Raw genomic sequence first — 24,254 nt, 5'->3', positions numbered from 1 at the left:
AATAGGGGTGCTCCGGCCGATCAGCCGATCGTTAATGCGCATCTCGTCAGTAAAGCCGGTTCTCTAATCAGCGGTTAATTCGCGTTAATTCGTTGTTAATTCGACGAGATGCGCATTAACGATCGGCCGATCTTGATCGGAGCACCCCTAGTTGAAAAATAGAAAACCTCATGTAAAATACATAGAAAATAAAACAGCTCATATTAATTTTTTCTTTTCCCCTTTCTCTTTAATTTTGTTTGAAAATCTGATACAGTCAAACCAAACATTACTCCAGATATAATTTTTGATTTCGATTTTTCTTAATAATTGGTGCAGGGCACTATAGTTAATTCATGTAAGTGAGGATAGCAAAATAAAGTAATCTGTGACATATTATACCCAAAAATTCATCATACAGATTTGGGACCAGAAATTCTTCAGACACTTTGACCTGACCATGTTCTGCTTAAGTGTTATCTGACATTATCAAGATATTGTATCACCTTTTTTTTTTTTTACTATACAAACTGCGATAATGTGTGAAATGTTGAAGGTGTCTGAATACATTTTGGTTTGACTGTATAAAATAATTAGAAAATAAAATTACTTTTTTCATAAAATTTTGCGAGACAGTTTGACAGACATATTTGAGTATTCTCTGACTCTCTTTCTCTGCCATACAGATAAGTAGTTTTCAGCAGTGGTTAGATTTCTTTGTAACCCTTCAGATTTTAAGTATACTGTGACTTGACCCTTGCTGCTCTCATAATTGACCCCTGCTGAAAGGAAGAAAGAGCCTCTAATAAGGCAGACACCGAAAGGACAGACAAGAATGTGGTAATTCAGAAGGAAAGAAACGTAAACACACATAAACCGCCAGTCTTCTTAAATAATGTGTCACCACTGGCCCCAGACCACCATCTGTGTTGTCTGTAAACATGAAAGCCGCTCGGTGCCCTTTAATAATGGGACGAGACTGTACTTTCTGCATTATAATTAGGTTAGAGCCAGCATAGCTCCGCAATTATTATCCCCATCAATGGTGTCTAAATTGCGCATGTTCTGAGGGCTTAGCAATCCTATGTTGATTCCCTGTGATGGCTGTGCTGGTTTTTTTGTGAGTCATTTTCTATGTAAGTAATAGATAAATTTGCAGTGCAAATAGCTGCAAGTATGATGATTCATTATCTATTATTGTTATTATTATTGCAGATTACAGTTCAAGATGTTCCAACAGCGACCTGTTATTCCCTAACTGACCCTCACATCATTACATTTGATGGCAGGTAAAATATTTATCAGTTTTTAGATGAGTTTCTTTCTTTCTTGTAGCTGATGAATATATGAAAATGAAAATAACAATGGCAGGGTCATGGGTTCGATTCTCAAGGAGCACAGTAAATATACTGAAAGCTTTTTCTTTATTTATTTTGCCGTTTTCTAAGAAGAATTTGAAATCTTGTCTATAGTCTATGCATGTAAAACTTTCATAACTTATGTCAAAACAATCGCCTGTGGTTATTTTGACATAAGTTATGCAGGTTTTACATGACAGATGATCAAATGGTAAATTTTCAGATGATGACACTGAAAAGTAAAGTCACTTTGGATTTCAGATTTGTGTGGTGCAGATTTATCACTTGTACTCTTTGAATTTTGATTAGATGGTAGGTAAAACATTTACAAGTTGTTAAAAAAAAGATTGTTTCTTTATTGTAGCTCAGCTGGTAAAGCATTGCGTTAACAACTTAGCATTTTCAAGGTTGTGGGTTCGATTCCCAAGTGAGCACAATTAATTTACTAAAGGCTTTTCATTTATTTATTTGCCACTTGTGATGGGTGATCTGAATTCTTCTAAACTGCCTAGAAGTGTAACTTAAATTGTGTGAGTCTTACATGACTGATGCTCAAGTGGTACATTTTTAGATAATGAGGCACAAATGTAAAGGTCACTTTGGATTTCATATTTGTGTGGCACAGATATATCATTTGTACTCTTAAATGTTTGGTTTGGTGGCAGGTAAAATATATGCAAACTTTTAGACAATTAGCCCCTTTTTTGTAGCTCAAATGGTAAAGCATTGTGCAAACAACTAGCGATGCCAAGGATGTGGGTTCAATTCCCAAGTAGCACAATGGATTTACTGAAGCCTTTTTTATTTCTTTCTTTGGCATTTGCAAAGGACAATTTGAATGTTCTAGATCGCCTGTGATTATTTCAACATAAGTTATGTGACTTTTACATGACAGATGCTCAAGTGGTACATTTTCAGGTAATGAGGCAGAAACGAAAAGGTCACTTTGGATTTCAGATTTGTGTGGCGCAGATTTATTCCTTGTACTCTTTGAATTTGGCTCAGAAAGAGGGATCTTCATGAAAGTGTATGGGAACTGGCCTCATTAGTGGATATGTCCTTGACAGACGCCGGCTCTGTGCCACAGTCTCCTTGAGTAGAGAGGCACAAATGGCCCGAATGGACAATAGATATGGATTTTTAACACACTATAGCGTGATGTATTGAGCAATGTGTGTTTACAGCGATGCCAACGCACAGAGCAATAACCGCAAAGTGTCACGGTCACCATCAAAGTAAATGATGCTGAAACTGTCCTATGAAAATTACTGCCTCGGTTTCTCCGCTCAATTTCTTGCTCTTGTTTTATCTTACAGCTCTTTTTAAACAGACTCTTTCTTCCTGCCTCTCCTCCACTTTGCCATTAAGTTCAAGTAGTCCTCTGAGAGGTTGTTTTCAGCTGTCTAGTCTTTAAAGGCTATCTAAAGAGCACACACAGAGGTTTCTGAATTTTATTTGCTTTAATCTCCATGACTTTTTAGCACTGCAACAGAACTCGGAAAAGATACAAGATAACTATCAAGCAATTTATCTCTGTCTGTGTATATGCGAAGTGAATTATTAATTGTTCTAGTAATTCATTAAATACAATTTGTGTATTAATCATTAATGCACACATTACTGTAACCCTGTTCCAATCAGGCACTACGGCATTACTCTGCGGAGTGGCGGCTCGAGAGGGCAACGAGGTTGTGACCTTTGACATGTGCAATGGGCAGCTGCAGGAAACACGCACGCACTTGTCCATCAACGCCTTGGGACCATCCATGACCAATCAGTTTAGGATCCACGAAATGCATCACGGGAAGAAACTCATGGTACGGTTACATTCTTGGAATGCGATAGCTAATAATTATTATTCTTTGTGCTGCAGTGAAAATTTAGACAAAACAATCAAATCAGGGAAACACTATTGCAATTCAGTCAGTGTTGGGGTAACGGATCACAAGTAACATTAGTTATGTAATCAGATTAGTTTTTCAAGTAACTTAAAGTAACACAAGTAAGCAATGTTGTTTTTTCCCCCCATTTCTTCACCTACACCTCTCCTGCCCCCATGTTGAGAGAAATTGTGAGTTGGATGCAGACGCACTTCCTTCAGACTGAGGCTCATTAATTTCCCTTTTGATGTAAGAGGGCCCTTACAGTTGCCAAAAATATAACTTTTGTCTTTTTTTTGTAATTAAAAATCAAAAAAGCAAGCCCAGCCCAAGTGACAAAATGAAACTCAAATGAAAAAAATGCATTACTTTTCAGAAAAAGTAGCTTGGTAACGCAATTAGTTTGTTTTTCATGTTGTAATGCAATATAGTAATGGATTATTTTTAAAAGTAACTTCCCCCAACATTGCTAAATATTAGATTTGACTGAAAACACAGTAGACCAAATGTTACCTCATTGACATACTAACTCAGGAAATCTCAGTCATGCTCGCTGTGAAAGGTTTGCAGTTCAAGTTTCAATTTCTTGGTGAAATTGACTGAAAAGTAAACACAGATCTCAACTGTTTGGAAAAGAGGCTTTTTAAAGATTTTAAAGCGCTCGGTCTCCACGGACCATCGGTCTGTCAGTGCAGCAGATGTTGTCATTGTTGCATTGTGACACAATTTGAATGAGGAAGTGTTTTGTGACGGCTAAATTTATCTAGATATTCTGATGTAGACTCTTGAAAAATTGCCACTAATGTCCTCACAACCAGATGGCAGGGAAATGGGATTTTTTACTAACATGAGAATTTTGTTTATGATTGAAGTTGGGGTAAACTGAAGTTTAAGTTTAATGATTTCAGATGTTGGATACACTCAGTACATGCATGAGCCATGGACCGATATTGAAACAAATGTATTTTATATATAAATTAATAATAAATTATATTTTGTAAAATCTAAAAAGCAGACAAATATAAATAAACATGTTTTTATCTTTGTAGAAAAATACATAACATTTTATTTTAATACAAATCTGTAATTGACACTATCTATACACTTGCCTTGCATATTTAAGGGTCAGCATGACCTGATTTTGGTTTAATGTTTAACGTAAAAAATGAAAGAATTTAGGTCATTTTCGTTTGACCCCTGCAGATCGTTTTTGCCTCAGGGGCATTTTCCTCAGGGGAATGAGTCTGTCCGTCAGTGCTCCAAGTCAGGACTTTAACGCCACCAGAGGCCTGTGCGGGTTATTTGACCGGAACCGCCACAATGACCTCCATCATCCTGCAGGTACAAGCGACCGTGACAAAGACCTAAAGGATTTCATTCAGGGCCGGAGGTGAGAGATGCTTTTTCAACATTCATATAGTCTATATTTTCACTAGAAACGATATATGGTACTTAACTTGCTGTTGAGTTAAAGCTGGGTAATAAATCTAGTCAGAACCGAATCTGTCGTGAGGTGCGCCACTATGGTCCTCTAAGGCAAAGCTCTTCAACTTCAGTCATGGAGTGCTAGTGTCCTGCAGACTTTAGTTTCAATCCCAGTTTAACCCACCTTTCTGTAATTTGCAAGTAATTCTGAACACCTTCATGAGCTTATTTGGGTGTTTTGGTGAGGGTTAGAGTTAAACTCGAGAGGACACTAGCCCTCCAAGAGGGGATTTAAAGGTGGATTTAACTGACAGTCCTGGTCAGAAATATGGAGCTATAATGCCGGTAAGAACTATGAAGGACACAAAAATGTGCAGATATATGTACAAAAATGATCTCGCACTTACAAGCTGAAACTTCCAAACGTGGGAGTAGATAGGAGACTTGTATAGCAGTTCTGTTTCTGATTAGAGTTTGCATCACCATTTAACCTTGATTTGCTCGCTTTAATGTCAAATATAATTAAAGCAGACGAAAATCTCTAATCTAATGGGCTAACCTTTCTCGAACTCTAAATCCTCTCTTGACGCAGTGCTTGAGGGCTTAATTCAAAGGCTGATCTGAGACAGTCATATTTTTGTTTTATTTCTCCATGTCAGGATCACGCCTGGGGAGAGCCTGTTTGACAGCACGCCACCTGCCGTGGATGAGGAGATAAAGTGGAATTTCTGTGCTTGTCAAAAGGGATACAGCCTATCCCTCCATTCAGCACATGCCTCCGAAGGGCAATTAAACCCGCCTCCTGTCTCTCGCTGCCTATCTCACAGATTACACGTCCCTGTTCCCCTTCAGAGATGCCACTGCCGAGCACACTGTTAAATCCGTCTCCACCCATAACATCCAGGAGCCGGATACATTGGCTGAAGTGTCAGAATTAGGTGTTAAACCAAAGTCTCAAGTGTCCCAAGGTCTGGCAGAGAACTCTCCTTCAGTAGAGGAGTTAGAACTGGACTCATTATTTAAAGTTCACGCTCCTCGCTTGAATGAATCGAAGGTGCCCTTACCAAGCACAGGTGGAAGGCCTAAGAGACGAACCCTTGACTTTCTGCCCGTTTACACTGTCCAGGCCCTAAGCCAGACCGACCTCGAAAGTTTTGCCTACTTCTTTCCAGATGACCACCGCTCTTCCAGCCGTCCAGCTGCCCACCCTTCCTGGCCGACACCTAGTGGCCTCACTTCTGTCAAAGCTTTGGAGGTCTGCCAACTGGCCTTGGCGAACTCAACCGTGGGCCCAGTATGCAAGAGTCTGCTGGGTCGGCGCCTGGAAGAAGCTGTGGATCTCTGCATCCTGGATCTTCAGTTGAAAGACGATTCGGCCTGGGAGAATGCCCTCATAGACTTCCTGGAGAATGACTGTGAGCGGAAGTGGTTGGAGAACCTGTCCCAGCGTTCTCAGGAAACTTCCAGACCATTGGAGGATATCGCAAGTTCGCAACAGCCCTACAGTGTCCGAACTTCTGTAATTTGAATGGGCAATGTGTAGAGTGGGGGTGTCAGTGTTATCCAGGCTACAGCTTTTACGACTGCAGCCTTACTATCAGTATGTGATCATTTTGACATCCGTCTGTTGCTTCAAATGTGGTCACCAGGGATCCTTGATTATAAGAAACACCCTGGGCTGAAATTTTGGCAAAATAGCTATCAATAAGCAGTCATATGGGGTACTGCAACAGTTTTTTGTGTGACGTATCTGTAGGGGGTTTGAATAGGGAAAACAGTTGTGGATCCGAGTTGTCTTTGAGGCTTTGCTCAGATGGCTGGAGAATGTCTACCTTTGTTCTTACTCTCTCTAGACATGATAGTGCTCCTCCATCAGTCCCTTTCAGCAATTTCTAATTGTGTTTGCAAGCATTGGTCTGTAAGTATATGACTGTCTGATGTTGTATCTCTATGGGCCAGTACTTTCACTGCTCTTCATGCCAAATGTGTGTAATTAAAATCCTGTACATTGGCACATGTACAGTGTGCACTATAGCTGCCATTACCAGATGGTGGCCAAAGGTGCCAGAGCATTTCTGTGGCATCAGATGAAATTTTTTCCTGTGCCAGCTCTTTTCCTCAGGTATATATTTTTAGCATCTTGTTGTCTTTTGTACACTTTCAGTCGCTTTTAATCATGTTTTGTTTTGGATGCTGTTGTTATATATTCCTTGTCCTTACGATCAGAAAATAACAGTTTCCTACTCCCTCAAGCATGTCTTCAAAGAAACCGCAGATGGCGTGTGATTGAACAAGTGTGCTTTTTATTGATAGTGTGAATTATTTGAATCGTTGCAAGGAACTCCTTTTTTAACAGCAAAGTCATTGAGCGTGTTTCTCGGCTGATTGTTTCTGGCATTAGCGGTGAGGCTCAGAAGTGCCATTAGCTTCCCCAGCCAACCTTCATATCAATTAGATATTGTTATGCAGGTATGCAAACGCCTGGCTTTGTGCCAGACGCCCGTACCGGCTCTCTGATTAGAATCGGTATCTTTTTTGAAGCCGCTGTCTCCCTTGACATTTTTTGCATGCTCCCTGGGGCTGGCTTGGTGACGAAATGGGAGTTTTTACACAAATTAGCGAACAGATTAGGAGCACTAGAGAGGGCTGTTTATCACAGACTGATGTTTTTCAACCTCTCCTAGAGCCAGCTCTGATTTATGATAACCGTGTTAGAATCAATGTGCAAGGTAGCACAGGGAGGACGGCTAGATAAATCTGCTTAATTGCCCAACTGATCATCGGCTGATGCCTCTTTCACATCTGGGAGCACCATCCATTACTTTTTATTTAGTTTTTTTTCGAAAGCCCATGACACGTTAATGTCTAAGAATTTCCGATTGGCTTTATTGCCATTTAATCTAGTCAAATGTGGATTTTTGCAGGGCTTCACTTTGTTTTTGTCCACATTTGACCTTATGATTTGCTTAGCATGCTAACACGCGACGTTTATTTCTGCTGAATATAGCCGCAGTGTTGTAGTCGAGACCAGCTCATTCGAGTCCGAGTCCAGATCGAGTCCAGAGATGGTCGAGTCCGAGTCAAGACCGAGTTCAGAAAGGGTCGAGTCCGAGTCAAGACCGAGTTCAGAAAGGGTCGAGTCCGAGTCAAGACCGAGTTCAGAAAGGGTCGAGTCCGAGTCAAGACCGAGTTCAGAAAGGGTCGAGTCCGAGTCAAGACCGAGACCAGAGAGATTGGGTCTCAGACAAGACCTATAGAAATCTTCAAGAGTATGTAAAATGTATGATGGAAACAATAAAGGGTAAAAGGGCCACATAGTATGTGGTGTAAAGGTAATTTTATTAGAATTATGAATTGTTACTTGTCAATATTAAGTGCTAATTTTCACATAACATCGTTGTACCACTATACACATCCATATAACCTTTCTAGTACTAGTAACATTACTGTACGATTCTATATTGTAATTCTACATAACACTTCTAGTACAAGTAACATTACTGTACCACTATACCTGTAAATGTTCAACTGTAACAGCTTTTACATAACTTTTAACCCTGAAGCTTAACTAATGACTGCTAATATCCTGAAAATGTCTTGGATTATGTGCACTTTAGATGTTGTGAAGATTAAAGATGGGCATAATTACTTTTCAAAAAAATAAGTGAGGAGACCATCCTGCTACCCAACCGAGCACGATGTGGTCTCATGATCAATCCACCCCGACTAAAAACTCTCTCTATTGGTACAGAGGAAGCGGGGACTGACAAAAGTTACCATTTCATCCCTTTCTGTAACAGCAACGGATAATCTAATGCTAATTTCACTGGATGGTGGGTTTTAATGCAGGGTAAAATACACACTAGTCGAAGTTTTTTTTAGTTACGGAAGGCATCCACACAAGAGCCGACTGACTGTCCAGGAAAATTTCATGCAAAAGTGTGTATGTGCCAGGGGAAGAAAGCTGGTTGAAATGCCATATAAGTTCAATGCCTTCTGTCAGACATTTTTTTGGGGGGAGATGTTTAGTGTTGAGACAGTCAGTCTGTGTCTGTATTCATTATATAATTTAATTAAACAATATTTGTTTTTTTTTTCTGTGACCATTTTGTCCTACTTTGTAAAAATAACACAGTTGAGAGAAATAATGTAGCAATGTGGCTTTCTGGAAAGCGGGATCACTACAGGCGGATGGCAGGAGGGTAACTTAAGGCCGGTGACACACTGGCTGCGTGGCGTCTCTGCTGCGTGCTAGAAGCGTGGTGGCTGCTTCGCGTTTTCTGTGTCTTTACACACCAGAAGCGTGCCTGCACGCGGCGCTTGGCGCGCTGCTGCGGCTGTAGGTGACATAGAGGGAGGCCGCCGAAAAACCAGGCTCTTGCAAAATAGAGTATGTTAGGTGCAATATTTGAAAATCGATAATTATTATTATTTTTTTTAAATTACATTTATATCAGAATTTATGCCAACCTATAGACTTTAAAATATCAAAATGTCATGAATTAATATGTATTTGTGTACATAATGACACAAGTGACATATAAACATATTTTCCTAGTTTATTTTGCCTGGAAACGCTTCCAACACGCGCGTGTTCGCGTGAAAATAGGCGTCGGTTCTATTTCTAGCATGCACGCATTTTCCGCGCGGCTCGAGCTGCGCCTGGGATGCGCGTCGCAGCTGAGACGCTTTCGCCATGCATCCAGTGTGTCGCTGGCCTAACGTCTAAAGAAAATCACCAGTCATTGGATGTATCAATCATACATCAATTTAAAGAAACATTAACATACAGTAATAATCATGAAATATTTTGATTGGGACTCGAGTGGACTCGGGCATAAGTCCGATTCCTAATATGTTCGAGTCCGAGTCAATACCGAGTCAAAATGCACACGAGTCCATGACAAGACCGAGACCATTAAAATACGGTCTCGAGACCGAGTCCAAGACCGAGTCCGAGTCTCGAGTACTCAACACTGTATAGCCGGTATTCACCTTATTTTCCATGGCAACAACGGTGCCGCCATTGGGCTCGTTTTGTCATCTTACTTCCGGCTGAGGGACCGGATGTAACGTACCTAAGCTAGTGGCTGGCTAGATAACAGAACGAACAGAAGTATGATATATGCTCAGTTAGGGGCTGCATAACAATTGTATTAAAAAAACAATTGCACCAACGATGTAGCGAACACATTGTGAATGCATTATGTGAATGAACATTGTGAAGCGGTCGGAGTGTTGTGGTGCACTTTACAATTTACACCCACCACCTAAAGAAGAGAAGCACCTGAGGAAATGGATGAAGGCGCTAAATTTGAAGCGCCCACCCAAGCGCTCTTATGTGTGTTCGTACCATTTCATGGACGGGAAGGCGACTGACGAACACCCTTACCCCGAGAAATGGCTCGACTACGATGTCCCGTTAAAGAGGTCACGCTGGGGGATGAAAAGGTTGTCAGATTCGGGTAAGCTAACCTTAACTAGATATGTGTTTGCTCGCCTAACGTTAGATTTATGAAGTCCGTTCTATGAATACATTTATGATCAGTAACAGGTAGTTAACAAAGTACAACGAATGTTCCATGATTACCATTGTCCACCTATTTATTTAATATTTACGGTAGTACAAGATATTATAGTACATTACAACAGCTAACATTATTCCTGCTACAGAAACTGCAGGTGATAACAGGCCAGCTAGCCTCATTTCTCATTCAGATCCTGACCTACGTTTGAACACTACAGTTAAGAGTGTGTATACTGTTTTGTCTCTAATGCATCTCTCTCTCTCTCTCTCTCTCTCTCTCACACACACACACAGTTCTAAGTTCGGGTCACATAATATATTAATTCTCATGATACATTGTAAGTACTAATGTAAAAATGTTTAATTATTTCCACAGATGTATCGATGACCGCCAGTGATGCAGTGGACAACTGTGATCAGAGGGTGATCAGATCCACATGCCCCTGATCTTGCTGAAAGTCACCAGAAGTTACCTGCTGTGATAGTTATTTTTATGAACCTTTACAAAGTCACCAAAAGTTACCTGCTGTAATAGTTATTATGAAACCTTTACAGTGTCACCTGACATTACCTGCTGTAAATAGTTTTTATTTATTTATCTTAATTTGATCTTTTTTTTTCATCTTTAATCTCTGATTTGAAGGAATAACTCATTTCAAGTTTGCAAGTTAATTCCATCTTGGTTTATTACATATGGAAATTAAATGTCGAAATTTTACAGGATGGTCAGTAGAAGGTGTCTCTTGCTTCCTGAAAACAACAAACACTGATCAACACATCACAAATGATTTTATACAACTTAAATTAAATTATCCATGTTCTAAAAAACAAATCACAGTCTGTCTCTTGTTTAACACAACTGATTTAAAACAACTTATTTCATATAGTTAGTCTTCACCCAAACCCTCTACATCACATCCCAATTACCTAATATCCTATCCTTAACCTAATTATTCTCATTCCTGCTTATTTACAAAGCTGCAAATATCTTGTTGAAAGCAGCAGGTCACCTGCCTGAAACTCATCTGAGACGAGGAAGCATACACTTAAAATAAAAGGTGTGTAGTCTAGCTACAGTCTTGGCACAGAATTGCTGATTGTGTGGCACATGTAACTTGCTGTGATGCAACCCAGATGAGCAGCTTACACGTCCTCAGCCCTGTACAGAACATGACAAACCTAAAATACATTTCAAAGATTTTACAGTTCTCTTATTTCAGAATCATTCATTATTATTACACTTGACATTAACCTTATTCATTGATTAGACTTGACGTACACCTACCAAATCTTACCTTTACCTTACCTTTTGCATATACACTGTGTAGAATTAAGAGGCAAGTTGATTTTCTTATTCATATTTTTTTGGTAAAATTTACCAATTCCAAACCAAATCAATCTTAACTATTAATTTTGCATTTAATCTTTTATAAGTGATATATAATCTTTTTTTTGGCTTGTTTTATCTGTAAAATAAAATCTGCCTAATCATTATGCATACCTGGCTATACAGCGTTTTTCACTTCCAAGTTCCAGCCTCCTCCTTTTCTAATATGTAATTGATAAAGTTCACTTACCTTACTCCACTGTACATTTAAGTTATTAGACAAAATACTTAGTCTGATGATGGTCATCAAACAAGTTATTATACTTTTAAACATTTATAACTTCGTGTATATTAACATCACACACACACAAAACTAACCAGCACCACGCTGAGAGGTTTAGACTGCTCGACTGGCTGGTTGCACGTTCAATTTTAAAAAGACGAGAAAACCCTCGCTGTGTAACAGTACACGACCCACTGTCTCACTGTAAATACTGGTAAGCCTCGGTACATTTTTTTAAATCATTTTTCCTTGCTGCTCCATCAACTCCTCCTGACAGGGCAGTTAAATTTAAAGGTTAACTCTGGCCACTTCTTCATATCGTCTAACATTACCCACGTTAACAGCATCGATGGATGGGACAATTTGAGACCATTTTATCGTCGTAAGACGTTTTCATCGTGCTCCCAATTTATAACATAACGTTCTTTGTCATTTCGCCACATTTATAGCTAGCTATAAACAATCGTACAACTACTAAACTAGTAACCGGACGTGCCGTATCGGTTTAGCGGAAGTCGGATGACAAAATGCGGAAATGCGAAGTATTAAAAGTGGGCGGGGCGGAATAAGGTGAATAGTGTGTACTGTTTTTTTTTGTCTGGGTGAGCTACTACATTAGCCAAAGAGTGGAGTAAATGCACGGTGTCCCACAATGCACTGTGCTCAGCCTGACCGTCCATTTCCAGATTGATGAATTAACTGAAAATAATTGCTGCTGTTACCTTTCATCACTCATTATTTGATTGGATGGCCAGAATTTAAGATACTTTTTACACAGAGTTGATTAAATACCCATTTTTATTGAAAAATGACCATTATTTATGTGTTTAAGTTGCTTTAGTTTAACACATGTGCTCTAGCTAATACACAGAACTTTGTTGCTCGTTTGGACAGTGTGACTTGGAATTTAGCTCTTTTCTTTATTACACTACAAATAAAAATGGCAATAATGTAGAAAACAGAATATTAATAAAATAAAAAAATAGAAATATAATTGGTATAACCAGAACCATGACCTTCTTAAAGAAAATCACCCTTCCAAAATACCCTTCTTTTCAGTCATTATTTGCTAAATCTCATGTCATTTTTTTTCTGCATGTGAAACAGAATAAGAATAACATGAGGATGAGTCAATAATGACAGAATTGTAATTTATTTGAATGATTCCTGTACTATACAAATGGTGCATCCTTGGCTACACTTTCAGTCTGTGAGTTTATTAGATTTACCTCAATATTTGAAAATGAGGGAGGAAAAGGGACCAATGGGATTCAATTTCAGTTTTCGCGCAGGCCAGAGAACTGCATATCACACATTCTCCTTGTGTGTCTTGTGGCACATTTTATGCTATTACTGCCAACATGAAGGGTGTCCGGAACGAAGCTCTACTGTTTTTTTATTTTGCATAATTCCAGGTAGATTGAAAATCAAGTCCATAGAAAAGGCAATCAGACCAGATTCAATACCTGTGCATATCCGGATTTCATTCAGTAGTGGAACAATCTGAAAAACCTCACTCACTGCTGTGAGGAAGGGGGCACATTCTGTAGAAAGTCTCATCTTTTTTTTTCCTTTTTTTTTAATACAGTAGGTTCAGTGAGTCATCCCATCGCTCCTCATTTATCATTTCTCTTCAAACATAAAGCACCAGCATTCGCCCTTGTGGCAGAGATTAAAAACTGAATATCTCTCACGCTCCCTTCCTGGCCGGTCAGGGACAATGTGTGAGAGTGTATATGTGTGTGCGTACACTGCGTCAGTGCTTGAAGCTTGTCTGGTTCAGATCTGCATTTTAGGCACTCGGGAGCAGAGTGAATCATGGGAAAATCTGAAAAATCACCTCACTGACCTGCTGAGCTGGAAATGTTTGATCTCCAAGATGATTAGGAAGGTATTTGTGTGGCACTGCAGTGAGAGTGAAGGTTTTTTTGTTTTTTCAGGACCATGTTTTTGTGACTTGTTTTGAAGCCATAATGATCCTTGGATCAACCGCTAATATTATTTTAATTGTTTGCTAATTGATTTTCACATGATGTTACATAACATGCTAATTGTTTGAGTCGGAGGTAAACGGGGAAAATTTTGGAAAGACGTAAAGTAAATTTCTTTATGATTTTAAACATTATATGATATGATGTAATAAAAATATAGTTTATAATTATATGTTTTTAAAAATATATTGATATCATTTATATTGCTTGCTTTATGTAGATAAATGCATAAAAGTATGCACATTTTGGAAAGGTAGTTGTTTAACTGACAAAATACATCATCAAATAATACTTTTAATATTTAAATATTTTTAATATATTTTATTTTTATTATTTTTAAGCTAACAAAACATTTAATAGCAGATTTTCTTTATCAGATTTGATACTTTCATTGCATGACTCACAAATTTGTTTTCAATTTCGTCTTTTAAAAACAACAACAATTGGCTCTGATGGAAGTATGTCTTTCCTAGGGGGGGCAATTTCTTTCTTTTTATATATATATATATAATTTTATTAACACTTTTGTACCCAGTGTAAAATTACACAAAATGAGACCATCTGGAGGAGGTTCTTTGATGAGGCTAAAATTCATTATCACTCACTGTGCTTAATTGTTCTCCTCCGAGGACCGTTTTCTCTGATATCTCTCACTGTTTTCCTTCTCCATTTTTAGATATAAATATACATTTATTACACTTCTGCCTTAGTTTAGAATCCCAGCCCAGTACATCCATTTTTGTTTGTGTCGCAGATATGTGATTTAAATAGACTTCCACCCTGCGGAGATCCGAACGCAAGGTTATGCTCTGGTAATAAAAACACTGATTTGAAATGAGCCGAGATGGGACGGATAATCGCATTAATCAAGCATAATGCAGCCACAGTACAGTCATCTCAGCCTGTCGCTGAAACTATATTAAATGTTCTTGTGTTTTATAAGGCCTGAGAGACGCCCCAAACAAGCTCGTGTTTACTCATTTGCATTATTCAAGAAGCTCGGTTATGGAGAATCGTTATTTTCCCCAGCTCTAATTATGCCGTAATATTGCCGAATAAATCTCTTCTGTTTAATGACAAACACAGACGGGCAAGGTCAGAATCCAGCAGTCTGATGTATTGTATAGCTTAAAGCTGGTATTGTTTTGTTTCTTTGTTTGTTAGCGGCAATGTACTTGGAAATGACTTTCGTTTGCTGTGACTGCGTCTTCCAAACTGCCGGTGTTGCAATTTTCCATTTGAGTCTCGTAAACTTTTTTCACTGGTGGTTTTGGGAAAGGACGGTGCATTTTCAAGAGCGCACATCATTAAATACTTCACATAAATTTAGAATGGAGTTTTCGGGTTTAACAAGACTCTCGTAGTGCCTTTCCAGTGAATCAACAAAGAGTAGACGGCAGACTGTCATTTTTGCCGGCTCGTTCGACTGAAAGGCTTTTTCTATGAGGTTTTGTATGAGTTGAATGACAAAGAACACATTGGTTTTGACCTTGTGATCCACAAAAGTCTCTACTTTTTCCATTTACTCCCCAAATTGCTTTCTACCGAGCAAGTGTGTGTATTTGTGTGTGTGGTTTTGGTTGTGTTGAGCAGTAAAGCTGTAGTCTCAAGGCCATGCCCCTTTGACAGGCCACACCCCTAGAGACTTAACTTAGACTTACGTTGCTATGGCTGCCACTCTTGCAAGCGACTCTTGCAAAGGTCATTAAACAACCCCCTAAAATGTATACTTTCAATAACACGTGCTGTAAATTGTCTGTTTCTTTGGTTTCCTCAGGTCAGCCAATAGAAATCACCGATCTGCAGAACGGCGGTTTGTGTGACGTACGAGAGTTCGATTGCGATGGAATTATCTGAGGATTTATATCGGCTGGTGACTCCTTTAGTAAATTGTCTGTTTTACTTAAAAGAGGAACATATTTTTAATGCAGTTGATGCCAAACCTAAGGTAAATTTTGAAATTGTTGGTATTTTACAAATACAGTTTCGTGTCTTTGGGACCTCAAAACGTCATTGTTAAAAATCAAATGTAGTAAAAAAAAAAAAAAAAAAAAATTCCCATCATGTTCCCTGCATTTTTTTCTTCTCTCATTTGAATTCCACTGCTCAGATATTTCCCAACCGCCTTTTCCCATGGGGTGTTTCACCTACTGTGTGAGGTCCTCCCATTTGAGCAAATTGGTTTGACGTTCATTATTCTCATTGTTTGTGTTTCTCTTAAAGAATGAATGGCCAGGGGTGAAGATTGCTCTATTTTAATTTGACCTCAAACAGCCTTGAACAACTCAAGCACATATGTCCATCCTACATTTTTAGCATATCTTCTGATAAATGAGGACGGAATTTAAAGAAAAAGTTGACTTATAGTTTAAAATGAACCATTTACTTACTCTAATGTTGCTGCAAATCTGTTTGACATTCATTCACTTTCATTATGTGGAAAAGAACAGGGAGAACATACATCAAAATACCTAACTTTGTGCTGCACTGTAGAAACAAAGTCATACAGATTTAGAATGGCATGAATGTGAGTAAATAGACAGAATTGCCAGCTTGAGGTAAAACATTTATGGGTGGCCTGTGTGTACTGAATGAACTTCCAATATTAAAAATATATTTAAAAATATATACATAAAATATATTAATTAAATAAAATACACTGAAGTGTACTTAGAGATAGTTCATAGTTTCTCAACATGATTGAGTATTTTTTTTTTAAATAAACGTTGTTGATGTCAAATTAAAAGTTTCATTTTACTGTAGGCGTACATTTTACTAATCTGTTTTAATAATCTTTATTTTGCTGTGCTGATCGACATACTAAAGCGCAAGTATTGATTATAATTTTAACTCTAGTGCATTATTTGCTATTAAATTTAAAGCTATTTAAAGTAAATAGTAAATTGCAACTTCATAATTATAAATTTGCTATTAACGTTTTTATTTTTATTTTGTGTATTTATATATATATATATATATATATATATATATATATATATATATATATATGTATATATATATATATATATATATATATATATATATATATATATATAATGTGTATGTATGTGTGTAATGTTTTTAATTTTTGTTAAAACTTGTTGTCACATTTATTTCCATTTTAGTTAGTCTGCATCAAGTTAAATTAAATAAAAATGTTATTATAATATTTAGTAATACCAACCCTGGTAATTAGAAATATATTTAAGTATAAATAAGTAAATAAAATATACTTGATGTCATTCATATTGAAAGATATAGTTTACTTCTCAGTATATTCAGCAATAGAAGTAGCTATTAAATTACAAATACAGATGGACATATGAACACATAAAAGCACTCTTAACTTCAGCTAATTGGCTCAAGTATTAATTTAAACTGTAATCCGTTTACACTTAACTGTAGTGTTCAAGCACATTACATTCAGTTCTTTTAAAAGTACATTATTTCTAGGTTTTTTTTAGGTTGTTCCTTTAAGAAAAAAACAAAACCATTAATATTTGCTGATGTTTTTTTAGCACATGAATGGAATTTGGATCCCTGAAGAGGAAGGGAGTACCAAAGCGTTGTTTCTGAGCTCTAAAGCGGTAGACTGCTCCGTCTCAAGGCTCGGAAACATGGCCGTTGACACGACGGACTTCACGGCCAGAGAGCAGCCCTATGCCAGATGGGAGATTAAGGTACCTGTCCATCAATCTCAGGGACAGGGATCTGTCCGAGGCTTCATGTGATTGATTTTCCACTGCCATTTTTTGCGGTGACTGAATGAATCAAAATGTCATCGTTCTGATAAAAGCAGGCCATCTTTTTCGAAACGTTCCATTGTGATTGAAAGATGAAGCGGCCACTGAATTGAGAACATTGGCGAAATCCAATCATGCAGGAAGTCTCCTTCACAGTTGAAGGTTTTAACGGTTAAAATCAGCTTGAATTTATGCTGGCCGCACGCGCTGTTTGAGGCCAAGCTAAATGACGCGTGCCGGGCGCTTTAAAATATTATATCACAGGCAAAAATCATTGAGCCGTGAGATAGAGGAGAGCTTTCTATTCTGAATGACAGTCATAACAGCAACACAGTCATTTGAATCTTTTTATGCTCTGGCAGTCCATATAGGAAACCAATCTGGCTTTATCTTTAAGTATATGACTAACATAAACATTAAAAAGTTCGTAAACTCGTAAACAGGTCTTGCGATCATTGACCTCATCGCTCGCTCCCAAAGTGTGGTTTGATCAATGTGTGTACCTGTTAATGAGTGTGTTTACTGATGTAAAAAAAAAAATGGATGGCCTGTGATGAGGAGAATCATTATCATGGATATAAATGTTGAAAGAGCCACAGGGTGTCTCTGAAGGTCAGAGCAAAGACGTGTCTGTGGAGTAATACATCTCGAAATCCACCTAAACTCCTGCCCGCATTAATCTCAAAGGCTTGTGGGATTAACACTCACCGAGGGGTGAAAAATTAACCCCGCTTTTGGATTTACACAAACTAGTGCTGCTAAAGACACTCTGTCGGAAGTATTACAAGAACACATACTTTTTTTGCATCACCTGCCATGCAGTGGCGGATGAGCTAAGACAGTTTACCAGCTGTTTATATTTCTTATATGCATTTTGCATTATCTTTATTATGCATTTATTTTGGTTGATATGACCAAATATTTCGCAGTTTTTCTTCTCAGTTTGTTTTCTCTATTTTTTCTTCACATTATATAACAATGACTACGTTTACAAGCTGTTAAAATTCGGGTTATGGTCGGGTTAAGGTCACTATTTGGGTTTCTGAAACATTCGGGATAACCCGTTTACATGCGTGAGCAGAGAGAGTTACTCCTGTATACATGGAATGTGTAATGAGTCTCCAATATCCCGATGTAAACGGCGACGCACGGTTAGCGTCTGGACGTAAGACGCAATATGCGTCATTTCCGATTCTTCTTCCTGTATCCAAAGACTCAATACACATACACATATGCACATAGCATGTCTCACAACTAGTTATTGTATAAATTGGAACTATATTTGCCTTGCCAGGAGAAAACTGAAAAATAAAAAGTTAAAATAGGTAAACTAGGTTGTTGGCCATTTATGACCAAAATACTGTGCTTTGCAATTTATAGGTGAATATTTATTAAATGATCATGGTTATTTATGAAATCATATCATGGTGATTTATATATTATGTCATATAATAATATAATTATAATATGTATATACTGTATATTTGATTATATTTATTACAGATCATTCATTTATAAGACATTTTCACAAATGTTAATGCATTTTATAATAATTAATATTATTATTAACTATTAAATGAATGTAAATATAATTAGGAATATATAAATAATTGTATTTTACACAATTATGTTTCAGATATTTTTAATTCATATTTATATACAATATTATTATTATTATTATTATTATTATTATTATTATTATTGTTATTGTTATTATTATTATTACATAAATCTGATAACTATTATTTATAGTATTATTATTTTATTTCCTATTATTAAAAAAATTATTTAAATAATTTTATTAAAATGTATTAAAATGAATAAATATATAACTTTAATACATTTTAATATTCAAATATATGAACATCTAATACATTTCTTAATAAGAATAATAATAATAATTATTATTATTATAAATTAACATGCGTAATATAATTTAATAATAATATGTATTCATTCATAACATATCACAAATATCCACATTTGTATTATCTTAATTTTGAGATACATATAGTTTGATCTGAATTCATAACAAAATATTGTGGAAAACAATATATAGAAATCAAAGTACAGCAATTTTTCAGAAACCCCTGTTCTATTTAAAACCCTTCAAACTGATTCTAAATTTCTTTTGAATGAAGATTATTTAATCCTGCACTTTATATTCACTGTGCGCAATCACACTTCCTACACTAATGGCCTGGTTTTTTCACTGGAAAATAAATCGCAGAGGATGTGAGTTTATGCAATCAAAAGGCAAAAAGTCTGTCATAGGCGTTTAGTGTCTTAACTGCTCTCAGTGCAGCAGGACAACAGTGATACGCGAGGCCACTGGGGTGTGCGCTGGAAAAACCCAGAGTGTGGATGTGGAAAACAGACAATATTATTCACATCATCGAAACCAGAGACTGATGGAGTAACTGATCCCTTGACCACCTGATGTCCTCCGCTTCTCTCGCTTTCTTTCTGGGGGTTTTCAGCTTCCACATCGCGTGTAATCTCAGCGTGAGGGATGAGTTATCTAGGTGGATCCGTTTGGTCTGTTTATCTTCTCTGCTTTGCTCTGGCTGTCCTCCGGGCGTTGCAACTTACACGTCCCGCTGGATATTAAAAACTTGCAATATAGAGATTGTATCAGCGCCAGGCTTTATGCTTTGGTGATTTATAGCAAAGACGGCTGAGGTTTATCTCAAAGGTTCGACAGAGGAAGTTGGCTTGAACCACAGTGGAACCGTGAGCAGAAGCAAAACACCTGGAGCGCCCAACGGCACAATGTATTAACACACACATCCTTTATTTCTCTTTCTTTCTTTCTTTCTTTCTTTCTTTCTTTCTTTCTTTCTTTCTTTCTTAAATTTTACCATGAGCAGTGAAAAGGTTTCGAGTTCGATTCCCAGGGAAAGCACAAACTGAAAGTCGCTATAGATAAAAATGTGTACAGGAATTTATTTATTAGTTGAATTTTTAATCTCTCTCTCTCTCTCTCTCTCTCTCTCTCTCTCTCTCTCTCTCTCTCTCTCTCTATATATATATATATATATATATATATATATATATATATATAAAATTGTTTTTATTGTCTTTTCAATTTAGTTTACTTTTCATTATTTCACTCTATTATTGTTTTTTTTTTTTTTTTTTTACCTATGTTTTTCTACTTTTAGTTTTGATTTAGGCTTTAGTAAATTGAAAACAATGGTGTAGGTTTTACAATTTTGAAATAAAATATTACAGTTTGTTTGTATATTTGTTTATTGTAGTTTTAGAGCTGTATTTTTTTTTTTTTTTTTTTTTTTTTGCATTTTACAGTGCATGTATTTGTTTATTTTCAAATTAGTTTGTTTTCATTAGTTTGTACAATAGCATTTAGTTTTCTTTACCCAGTTTTAGTTTTCTTCTTTATTTCATTTTTGTTTTAATTTTATCTTAGTTTAGTATCATTTGAGAGTTTTTATTTTATTTTATTCATGCAGGTACATTGTTTTTATTAACTGAAACTATAAAATGCTATACAAATATTTTTTTAATAAATGAAATTAAAATATACAAATTTAATGCAAAATTTTAACGCATAATAAATGAAAATTAGAAGCCATACAAGGTGTAACAAAATAACTATATTAAATATAAATAAATACAATAATACAAATAATGATAAAATAACAGTGGACAGGGCTTGTAAATGTTTCAAATTTTATAATATACCATGTATCAAAAACGAAATTAAATTTGTGGACATTGTGGACATTACTATTAATATTCATTACATTTATTTTATATTCAGTTTTTAATGTTTGTATTTATTTTCATTACTAATCTTATCACACATCTCTTTCTCTCTCTCTCTCTCTCAGGAGAGGATGGGTAATATAAATGGGATGTGTTTTGCTGAAAGAGACTCCAGCCCTTCTGTTGCCTGTCTCATGTGTAACTCCGCCGCCTCTAAATACACCTGGTCCATTAATCAAGGTAAACACAGTGACATGGAAGCAAACCGAGATCTGATGGCATTAGCACACATTATTGAACAGTATATGTACCTGTAGACACTCACACAGCACATTATTAAGCTGCAAATTAATTACAAGTTTCAGCAGCCCTGGGACTCGACCCAACAACCTTCTGCAGCACAATCTAATTTAAAGCTAATTGAATGCAAATAAAAATAATCCAATTAACATAAAGACACAATATACACGCTGTAGTCTAATATTTAATAATAATGCTTCAGATACATATGTGCATATGTAGGTAGAGGTGGGTTTGAATCTCATTCCAGCTATGTAAAAAAGCTTTTAAGAAAAAAACAAAAAGAACTGTTTGGACTGACTAAATGTGACATTTACAATCTTTATTTAATTGAACATTTGTGTGAGGTGTTTACTGCGTCGGTTATAATCAAACTGTAAAAGGAAGTATAGGGTAGATCTGAAAAGACTTGCTGTCGTGCTACTACTTTCAGTATGTTTGAAGTTAAAAGCCCACATCTTACAGACCTTATTACAGCAGCTAAACAGAGACGTTATATGGCAAGTCAGCTGGAAAACGCTCACTGTGAATTTCAATTAGCTGACGTTAGATTTTCGGATTTTACAGCCTTGGTTTATTAGCACACTGAGAAGACTTGTGATGTGTAATATTTCATGAAGTTCTTTTAAATACTGTTTTCAACTAAGGAGACCTACAGGATATGGATGAAGAATTGGACTGTCCTGGGATGTTTTATTATGGCAATGAGAACTGTAGTGAATTTACCACCATTAAAAGGTGTTGTTGACCGGGATGCAAAGTGGCATACACATGAATGTCCTTTTACTGTGATGAAAACATACTGGTGCACACCCTTGTGTCTTATTGATTTTATTTGCCATTATATGCCAGGGGATTTTATAAAGACAATAAAAATATACAATAAAAAATACAATAAAATACAATAAACAACTCTATTGTTGTAATGAATGTGTTTATTATTTGTAATCATTCATGATTACAATTAACAATAACTAAAATTTATTATTATTATTATTAAATAATAAAATATTTTATTAATATATTATTATTTATTAATATATATTAGTATATTTAATTAAATATATGTCATATATATATATATATATATATATATATATATATATATATATATATATATATATATATATATATATATATATATATGTGTGTGTGTGTGTGTGTGTGTGTTTATTAATTGCTTATTAATTAATTAATATTGTTTTGCTTATACTACTACTGCTCATAATTATTATTAATTTCACCACAATAAAGCTATAATACAATGCATTGTTATAAAAATATATATTAAAATATCTGATATTATTCATATAATTGAATATGCCATAACTGAGTACAATATTACTTTACCACTAATAGTTACAATAATACTACTAGTACAACTAATAATAATAATAATAATTATTATTATTATTATTATTATTATTGTTGTTGTTGAAATATTTCATAAAAATATATTAGTAAGTATATGTGTATAATAATAATAATAATAATAATAATAGATGTTATTTTTCTTATGTAATATTATTGTTATTAGTATTGTTTTAAGTAGTATATAATTATCAACAAATATTATAGGTTTAAATAATGTCAATATACCAATCAATAATTATAGTGTTTTTATGTAAATTCATATTTTTCAGAATGATGTCAGTAAACAACTGTATTATTGTATATTGTTTTAACTGTATTAATATAATTCAGCTGATGTGCATAAACCATGTTTTCAATCTTATCTTTTTGTTTATGGCTTTTTAATGAAGCTTTATTAACCTTTTTTTTTTCAATTATCTATCCGAGTCATATTTAAAAATGATAAATCTATCAGGTTTTACTATATGTATCGGATACTTATAACATGGTAGAGCATTGCGTTAGCAGCGCAAAAGGTTGTGGGTTCGATTCCCAGGGAACACGTTAGGTAAAAAAATGTTAGCCTGAATGCACTGTAAGTTGCTTTGGATAAAAGCCTCTCGTAAATGTAAACTTATGGGGATTTACTATGTTTTCAAAAAAAACAAAAAACAAAATCTTGCAAGTATAGCAAAACAAATACACACATTATTTTTTTATTGGCAAGTTCTTTAGGAAGCATGTTGCATTTGGGCACAAACACCCTCTTCTTTAGCTACACATCCAACTCCACACCACTGTGTTCAGAGAGAGAGAGAGAAAGAGAGGGAGAGAGATGACAACAAACATCCGTCTGTTTGCCAGTGCTTCAAATGAGGGTGGGACTGATGCTATCAGAGACTCCACACACATTCAGCTTTAAAGAAGATTACAACCATTCACCTCACACCCATTTATCTTCTGCTAGTTATTTCCCACGCGCTTTCTGCCGTGCTTCTTTCAGCGTTCTGTGGCAAAACTGAGAGTCCGTTCATACAGACAAATTCAGACGAGATGATCATCAGAGGGAAATCTGGAAATTGAGTGTTTGTACTGTAACAGTACCGTTACATATCTGAGGAAATCTGTGTGAAATAGACTTCAGACCATTCTGAAACAATTAGCATGCATTTTTTTTTTTAATTGGTTTGAATACTCGCATTTATGAGAATAGCAGTAGTATTTGTATTGGTATTTTTGTTTGGCTTTGAGTTTATTTACTTTGTCAGACAGGATTTATGGATCCATTTTGTTGTTAGTCAACATTTCAGAAACTCGCAAGCTCATATACTTCATGCTGCTCGTGGATGAGATTTTGAA

The 24,254-nt window shown here is 36.0% G+C and overlaps 1 pseudogene; it reads left to right on the top strand.

Annotated features, from left to right (window-relative positions):
• Window positions 1-24,254, top strand: part of LOC127942450 (von Willebrand factor D and EGF domain-containing protein-like) — a 58,269-nt pseudogene that overhangs the window by 13,274 nt on the left and 20,741 nt on the right.

The sequence above is a fragment of the Carassius gibelio genome, chromosome A22, assembly GCF_023724105.1.
Source record: "Carassius gibelio isolate Cgi1373 ecotype wild population from Czech Republic chromosome A22, carGib1.2-hapl.c, whole genome shotgun sequence".
NCBI classification, from domain to species: Eukaryota; Metazoa; Chordata; class Actinopteri; order Cypriniformes; family Cyprinidae; genus Carassius; species Carassius gibelio.
Note: the sequence above shows the minus strand (reverse complement) of the source record. Positions and strands in the feature narration are given on the sequence as shown.